Below are 9,086 nucleotides of genomic sequence, written 5' to 3' on the forward strand. Positions count from 1 at the left end.
CTCACAGAGGTATTTTGTTGGCTTTCTGTTGTTAAATCCCTGTCTCTGTGGGGGAAGGAGGGTCTGGGGCTTCCTATTCTACTGTCTTGTTGATGTCACCCCTCCCAGCCTACTTTTCCAAACCAGAACCTCCAAACACTTTCCACTTGATTTAGTTAAGGATCTTTAGCACAGAGTTTTTAGAGAATCTGTGTGGTTGGAAATGTCTGGAAGAGACTGGAAGGAAGCATAGCAACTTACGTTCGAGTTTATTAAGCAGAAGCAGTGTGCTTTGTTCCTCCCTGCCTCAGCCTTCTCTTCAGAAGTGTTATGGACAAATATTTTCAGATTTCATGACAGGCGCTGGGGGCACAAAGAGAAATGGCACTACCCATGTCCTCATTTTATATTGGCTTGGCCAGAAAGTTCATTCAGGTTCTTCTGTAACATCTTATGGGAAAACCAGAATGAACTTTTTGGCCAACCCAATAGAATTAGAAACTGAAGTTTAAAGAAGTTAAAGAAATTAACGAAGAAATACATCTGGTAATTGACTAAGCTGGGATTTCAGTTCATGCCTGTCTGAACCCAGTTCCTTCAAGAAAACTATTGTTGGAAAGGAAATAAGACTTGGACAACTCTAGGCAACTACTATAGATGTCTCCTAGGTGTTTTCTGCTCACACAATCCTTTTTCCTCTTCAAAGTTTTTTATTTTCCTATCTCACCTCTGCTCCTCGATCTGATGGCCTATTTCTCCCTTTGTTACCCTCCTTCACTTAGAAGCCCAACATAGATTTGTATGAAGCAATGATATAAGAAAGAGCCATCCTTAGCTTTCTCTGGGTTCAAAGAGAAAATTAGGCTTCAGTGAGGAACCAGAAATTGACTGAGCTGATATATGATTTTCAGTAGATATTCTTGGCTGTGGGCTTCTTTTCTTCTGTTTATAAAATGAAGGTCAGTTAAGCCCACCTCCAAGTGAGAGCTTCTACCCTCGAGATTGATAAAAACTCAGTGGAGGTGGCACAGACATTTCAAAGAGTGCTATGGTTGAGCCTCCCTGCAGTTTTCAATTAGAAGGTTACTAGGAATATAGCTATCAGTGTAGAAAAAAAAAATCTTTGACTGTCCACTCAAGAGTTTAGGTGGGGCTTCCCTGGTGGCACAGTGGTTGAGGGTCCGCCTGCCGATGCAGGGGACGCGGGTTCATGCCCCGGTCCGGGAAGATCCCACATGCCGCGGAGCGGCTGGGCCCATGAGCCATGGCCGCTGAGCCTGCGCGTCCAGAGCCTGTGCTCCGCAACGGGAGAGGCCACAGCAGTGAGAGGCCCGCGTACCGCAAAAAAAAAAAAAAAAAAAAAAAAGAGTTTAGGTGGCAAGCCTGGGACGCTAGTGGGATATCAGGGTGTTGTTATTGGAAGAAATACCACCTCTTATTTTCCTCTCCCCATAAGAGGTTTGAGCAGATCAATGAAATGGGAGCTAAATTCAGAGTGCTGCTTTTGAAGGCCTCCAGCCAAGAGAAGGGTGGCCTTGCATCTCCCTCCAAACTGGGGCAAACAGTGAGACGCTAATATGGAAGGAAGGATTCTTCTTTGTTAGTATTTGTTTCGGTTATGAGGTGAAATCAGAAGAGGGAATGACGTGCAGTGCAGTGAAAAGTATTTAATATTTCTCTTTGGTGTTTTCCCTCTTCCTTTCTTTCCATCCTGTAAGTGGCTGCTCAGAGAGAGAACACTTAATGAACTGTGGCAACAGATGCCTGCTTGCTCTGCAGCTCTTCAGTACATATAGAGAAAGCAGACCTGAGGAGTGAACAATATTTTTCTCCAACCAGTCCAGAATTGAGAGCACTAGTAACTGCTTTGAAGGAAAGATGGTCCTCTCCGCACAGCGATGGTATTCTGTGGGTAGCCGAAGAAGATTATTTTTTATTTTCTTAATTAGGTGGATCATATAATATCTGGGGCATGTGTGCCTTAAGCAAAGAACCTTAACTGTGGGCATTCTTATGTCTCATAAGGATTTCAATATTCCCACTTTTAAATTAATGAGTACACACACCCAGCTGTTAGGACACACTCTGCTAGAGGAAAATAACTAATCAGAATATCTCCAAGTTCTGTTTAAAAAAAAAAAGAGGACTACTTAATTTTCTCAGTATCTTGAGGAGATTTAAATTTTTAGTAAAGATTTGTTTCCTTTACATGTATATAACTGGAAAGTTATTGTATTTGTGAAATCTAGAAACCTGGAATTTTAGCTTCTACGTAAAACCCCTTAAAATGTGAATATGTATATACCATATTTTCAAAATAGAAATAGTTCTTGGGGGCTTCCCTGGTGGAGCAGTGATTAAGAATCCACTTGCCAATGCAGGGGACACGGGTTTGAGCTCTGGTCTGGGAAGATCCCACATGCGGTGGAGCAACTAAGCCTGTGTGCCACAACTACTGAGCCTGCACTCTAGAGCCCGCGTGCCACAGCTACTGAAGCTCGCGCGCCTAAAGCCTGTGCTCCACAACAAGAGAAGCCACGACAATGAGAAGCCTGCGCCCTGCAGTGAAGAGTAGCCCCCGCTTGCTGCAACTAGAGAAAGCCTGCGTGCAGCAACAAAGACCCAACGCAGCCAAAAATAAAATAAATAAATAAATAAAAAAAAGTTCTTGGTTCACCTGTATTATATGAGAATTGCATTCTCATAAACATCGAGATTTCCTGTGATTTAATTTCCTAACCACTGCTTCTGTGCTTTTGTCTGCCTTCCTCTTTCAGCATGCTTTTATCATTCAGGGATACAGATATAGAAGGCAAGTGTTCTGAAAACACTAGTTAATGCTACAAGCACCATACAACCTTACATTCATCAAGAACTTAGGATAAATTTGAGAAGTGCTTCATTTGTTTTTTCTTATAATGGTTATTCTGAAATAGAAGGCCCTTCTCAAGACACACTAGCAACTCTATTTTAATACAGCTCTGCAGCCAAAACACAGAACCTCTGAAAGTTCATAGTGGATCAAAGATCCACGAATTTCCAATGTTATCTGTGTTTATGAGACATATTTTATTTAAAAAAACAGAATGCCCCAGTAGAATAGAATTTGTTTAAAGAGTATGCTCTCAAAGGGAGATCCTGGAAATGAGAGAGGCATCAAATGGCTGAGATAAGCTATCTACGCACCTCTGTCTGGGAAGCTAAACATGCAGGAGTGACCTGAGAGAATCCAGTGGAAAGAGAACAGCAGGGATATTGGAGAACTAGCTGTGACTTTGAATGCTTTCCCCCAAATCAGCACAGACACAAATTGATTGGTAGAGGGTGGAAGTATTAGCAGCTTGAGATGCTTGAGCACAAATCTTGCCCCTATTATTAGCTAGCCAGTAAACAATACAGATATAGGAGCAACCCCCAAGAAACCAGGATAAAAAATAAAAGTAAGAATAAACAGAACACACTACTTGGGAGAGATTTTTTTGCAGTTTAAGTCCAGACAAGTAAATAATAATAATAATAGTAGTTATAATAATAATTATTATTACTCTTTATGGAATAATAATAAAAAGAATCCACAGCTCCTACAGTATATTATCTCAAAAGGAATGCACAGTGTCTACTATATATTATCTAAAATGTCCACTTTTCAACCAAAAAGTATAAAACATGCAAAGAAGTGAATGTGTGAGTCATGCACAGGGGAGAAAAGCAATAAAAACGGACTCTATAAGTACAGGATATTGGATTTAGCAGTCAGAGACTTAAATCCGTGTTCATAAATATGTGAAGAGATTTAAGGAAATTATATTCAAAAAATTAAAGGAAAATACAATGTCAGTGATGCACCAAGTGAGGCATCTCAACAGAAAAATTGAAATTATAAAAATGAACTAAATGATATTTTTAGACTTGAAAATGATAATACTGAAATTAAATATTTACTGGACAGGATTACTGGTATATTTTAGATGTTAGAAGAAATAGTGAACTTTATGATAGATCAACAGAAATTACCCAACCCAAAAAACAGAAGAAAAAAGAGATTGAAGATAAATGAACAGAGGAGGTCAGACTGAAAAATGGCAGAGTAAGGAGCTTGGCAATTCTTATGTCCAAAAATCAGTGATGAAAGTGGACAGAGTTTTCCAAAACAACCATTTTAGGACTCTGGAAATTAACCAAAGGCACACAACAATCTGACAAGCATTTATTAAAGATAAATACTTGAACTTTGGATAAGAACAATAGAAGTTTATGGCATTTTAGCCTGGGGATACTCTCATCCCACCCCATCTCCCCCAATTCTTTCAGCTCCATTGGCATAGTAGTTCTACCAGGGCAGGATAAGATGTGAAAACCAGAAGCTTTGCTCTCAGAGAGGGTTGACTTAAATTGGACTGTGGTATTGAAAAAAATGAATGTTCCTGGGAAATGGTAGCAAATGAACAAGGAAGACCAATATAACAGCTAGTCTGATGTAATCATAGGTGGGGAAAGCAATGGAGAGGCAAACTAGCCAGAAATGTAGCAGGGAAATTTGGGAATGAAATAGCCATAGTGGATGACAATAAGCTCCCACACATCCTTGGAAGTCCTTGCAGTTGTGCACATGCATCAGGCTGCATAAGCTTAGGAGACACTGAGAGGTCCCTAGCATTTTACATGTCCCTGGCTGAACATGATGCCTTGCACACAGCAACATTTATGAGACACGTAAATAAGTAGGAACATGTAACACATACACAGGGGGAAAAATCAGTCGATAAAAATGGTCTCTGAGGGATCCCAGGTGTTGGACTTAGAAGACAGAGACTTCAGAGTAGCTATGATAAATAAGTTCCAAGAACTAATGGAAAGCATGTCATACTATTACTCTTTATGGAATAATAATAAAAAGAATCCACAGACTGACTCATATAATAAATGGTCTAAATAAAGAGATAGACATTATATTTAACAAAAGAACCAAATGGAAATTCTGGAGTTGTAAGATACAATAACTGAAATGAAAAAGAAGTCACTAAAGGTGTTCAACAGTGACATGAGATGGCAGAAGAATAAGAAAACAGGAAGCTAGAACAATAGAATTTATCCAGTCTGAATAAAGGAAAGAAAAAAAGAATAAAGAGAAATGAACAAATCCTCAGAGACCTTGTGAGGCACCATGAAGGAACCATTGTATGCATAATGGGAATTGCAAAAAGAGAAGAGAGAAGGAAATGAATATGAAAAAACATATTTGAATAAATGGCTGATATCTTCCCAAATTTGATGAAAAAAATTAATTTTACAGCTCCTTAGGAAACATTTGACAATCTTTAAAATCTTTAACATAGAGCTATGATCCAATCCAGTTATTCCACTCCTAGAAGTCTACTCAAGAGAAAGGAGTCATATCCATACAAAGACTTACACATTATTCTTAAAAGCGAAAAACTGTCCAAATCCCCCCTTAGTTGTTAACTGGATGAGCAAAATATGGTATATCTATATAACACTATCAGGCAGTCAAAAGGAAGAACCTACTGACATAGGCACCAACAAGGATGGATTTCAGAAACATAATTCTAAGTGAAAGCAGTCAGACACGTAAGACTGCACATTGTGTGATTCCATTTACTTGAAATTCCTAGAAAAGTCAAAACAATGGAGACATGAAACAGAACAGTTTTTGCCTGGGGCTGATTATAGATGTGGGGATTGACCAAAAATGGGCATGAGGGAACTTTTCGGGGTGGTAGAAGTATTCTGTAACTGTACAAATTTACAAAAACTCACCAAACTATATACTAAAAATGGGTGAATTTTATGGTATGGAAATTTTACCTCAGTGAAGCTAACCAAGGTCTCAAATGACATTTCCGAGAGGAATACACGGGCATTCAGCCATGTGGTGGATAGTTGTGAGAGATTTGCATTTAGAGAGTAACTGTCGCTGTAGAGGTCAGACTTCTTGATCTTGTATTATTCTTAACAATATTGGTATTGCTGTTATTAAACAAGATGATATCACCTATTTCTAAATCAATGTCTAAAAAGTGTTCTTTATATTGGAAGCAACACCATCTCAAAAGATCTGATTCTTTTGCCTGTACTTTCTTGGTTGTGGAATTGAGGGTTATATCCAAATATGCCAGACTCTTGGAAGACATGAGGAGGATAACTGTTGTCCTGATAAATTCTTCGCGTTCTTCTGATGGACTCTGGGCAGAGTGATAACACTGTGGGAGAAAGTAGGACAGGAAGATAAGAAAACACTGCATGGGCTGTGATGTTTTTCTATGAGACTGTAACTTATGCATTCTTCTTCCAGAGCAGGAAAAATTATAATACACAGAACAGAAGAGATATGCTGTTGAGTTTGTAATTTAAAAGGGAACGAAAGCGTTTCACCCGTCTCCGAAACCGCAGCTGTCCTTCCTCTGCCTTGACATACTTTTTCAGGCTAGGGCTTGAGAGTTTCTTCTCAAAGGAGAAAGCTGCACATGGGACTTTTGGGATCAGCGTGGAGTTGCTGAGAGACATCACTGGTTTTGTCAGAAAGAGTCTCATCAAGAATAAACTCAAGGGCTTCCCTGGTGGCTCAGTGGTTGAGAATCTGCCTGCCAATGCAGGGGACACAGGTTCGAGCCCTGGTCTGGGAAGATCCCACATGCCGTGGAGCAACTAGGCCCGTGAGCCACAACTACTGAGCCTGCGCGTCTGGAGCCTGTGCTCCGCAACAAGAGAGGCCGTGATAGTGAGAGGCCCATGCACCGCGATGAAGAGTGGCCCCCACTCGCTGCAACTAGAGAAAGCCCTCGCACAGAAACGAAGACCCAACACAGCCAAAATAAATAAATAGCGTTCCCTTTAAAAAACAAAAAGGGAATAAACTCAATTCCCTAGGAAAAAGACTGCACAGTGCCATTTCCGGAATAAATACATGCGATGATCTCTTTCAGGAAAATAGATGACTTCCTTATTCAGTCCTGGCACAGATGAGAGGCAGAGCAGTGCCTTTGAGTCCTGAGGATGGCACCTGGAGGTCCCGTTGAAGGGCAGAGTCCCCTTCAGCAGGGCTGGGGTGGGGCTCCGAGGTCACACTTAGAGTAGCAAAGAATGAGAGAGTTTTGTCAACGTTAGAAGAATAAAGTACAGTTTGTTTGAAGAGTGACTCAGGAAGAAATGATTTTCTTTTTCATTAATATTCCTTTCATTTCAGTCGGAGACAATGAGATTTTTGTGGAATTCAGGGAGATGAAGAGTAATTTGATTATTGTTTTTGAAGGCTTTAGGAAGAAACAGCTGTTTTCACTCAGCCAGTGGGCTAGTCAAGGTCTCAAGTGATGTTTCCAAAGCTTACACTGAGTCGTTCAGCCATAACGTCAGGGAGAATAGTTCTGATAAGGGCTTGCATTCAGAAAGAAACTGTCTCTAAGATCAAATTCCTTGCCTTCTTTATTACATTTAACTACTTGTATTATTATTGTTAAGCAAGGGGAAATCACCTGTCAAGTGATTTCCAAAGTGGCTGTTATAGGGATGTGTGCATCCTGAAAATGCACAAAAGGATCTTCTGGCTTTGGGAAGAAGAGACTAGAACTTCTATACTTTTTGAAATGTAAGAATGAAAAAATAAATTAAGCTTTACTATTACCCACTATAATTTTTTTTTTTTTTGCGGTACGCGGGCCTCTCACTGTTGTGGCCTCTCCCGTTGCGGAGCACAGGCTCCGGACGCACAGGCTCAGTGGCCGTGGCTCACGGGCCCAGCCGCTCCGCGGCATGTGGGATCTTCCCGGACCGGGGCACGAACCCGTGTCCCCTGCATCGGCGGGTGGACTCTCAACCACTGCGCCACCAGGGAAGCCTACCCGCTATAATTTCATAACATTTTAAAGGTGTACTATTATTGGGTGTTCCAGAAAGAAAAGAAAATGCTGACCATTAAACCATGACCCAGTGCCTTCTTTTAAATCTTATACTTACTGAAAGAGCCCCTTTCTACTTATCTAGACATAATATAGATTTTAAAATCATATATTGCTCTTGTGCATACATGAAAAAGAGAATAAAGTTCACGTATGCTCGGGTAATGACTAGGCCACAGCTGCTCTGGCCAACAGTGATCAATCATGAGATACATCTCGATTTCAGAGCCACTAGGGTGTGAAAGCCTGTGTCTTCAGATCATTGAAATATGGTCAGATGCAGAGTAATCTTATACAGGCATACCTTGGAGACATTATGGGTTTGGCACCAGACCACCACAATAAAACAGATAACACAATAGAGTGAATCACATTAACTTTTTAGCTTCCCAGTGCATATAAAAGTTATGTTTGCACTATACTGTAATCTATTAAGTGTGCAATAGCATTGTGGCTAAAAATGTTGATACTTGGACTTCTTTCCATGAGTCATGAATGTTCTTCATGGCATCTTGAATGGTGAATCCTTTCCAGAAGGTTTTCAATTGACTTTGCCCAGATCCGTCAGAAGAATCACTCTGTATGGCAACAATAGCCTTATAGAATGTATTTCTTAAATAATAAGGCTTGAAAGTTGAAGTTATTTCTTGATCCATGGGCTGTGGAGTGGATGTTGTGTTCACAGGCATGGAAACAACACTAATCTCCCTCAGAGCTCTTGGGTGACCAGGTGCATTGTCATTGAGCAGTAATATCAGTATTTTGAAAGGAATCTTTTTTTCTGAGCGCCAGGTCTCAACAGTGGGCTTAAAATATTCGGTAAACCATGTTGTAAACACATGTGCTGCCATCTAGGCTTTGTTGTTCCATTCACAGAGCACAGGCAGAGTAGATTTAGCTTCAGTCTTAAGGGCTCTAGGATTTTTGGAATGGTAAATGAGCAGCGGTTTCAACTCCAAGTCACTAGCTGTGTTAGCCCATAACTGGAGAGTCAGCCTGTCCTTTGAAGCTTTGAAGCCAGGCATTGACTTCTCCTCTCCAGCTGTGAAAGTCCTGGATGGCATCTTCTTCCAGTAGAAGGCTGTTTTGTCTGCATTGAGAATCTGTCGTTTGGTGTGGCTGCCTTCCTTACTGATCTTGGCTGGATCTTCTGTGTAACTTGCAGCTTCAGCATCAGTGCTTGCTGCTTCACCT

Source organism: Monodon monoceros, unplaced genomic scaffold (assembly GCF_005190385.1).
Source record: "Monodon monoceros isolate NGI ecotype Baffin Bay Population unplaced genomic scaffold, NGI_Narwhal_1 Super_Scaffold_10, whole genome shotgun sequence".
In the NCBI taxonomy this organism is placed as follows: Eukaryota; Metazoa; Chordata; class Mammalia; order Artiodactyla; family Monodontidae; genus Monodon; species Monodon monoceros.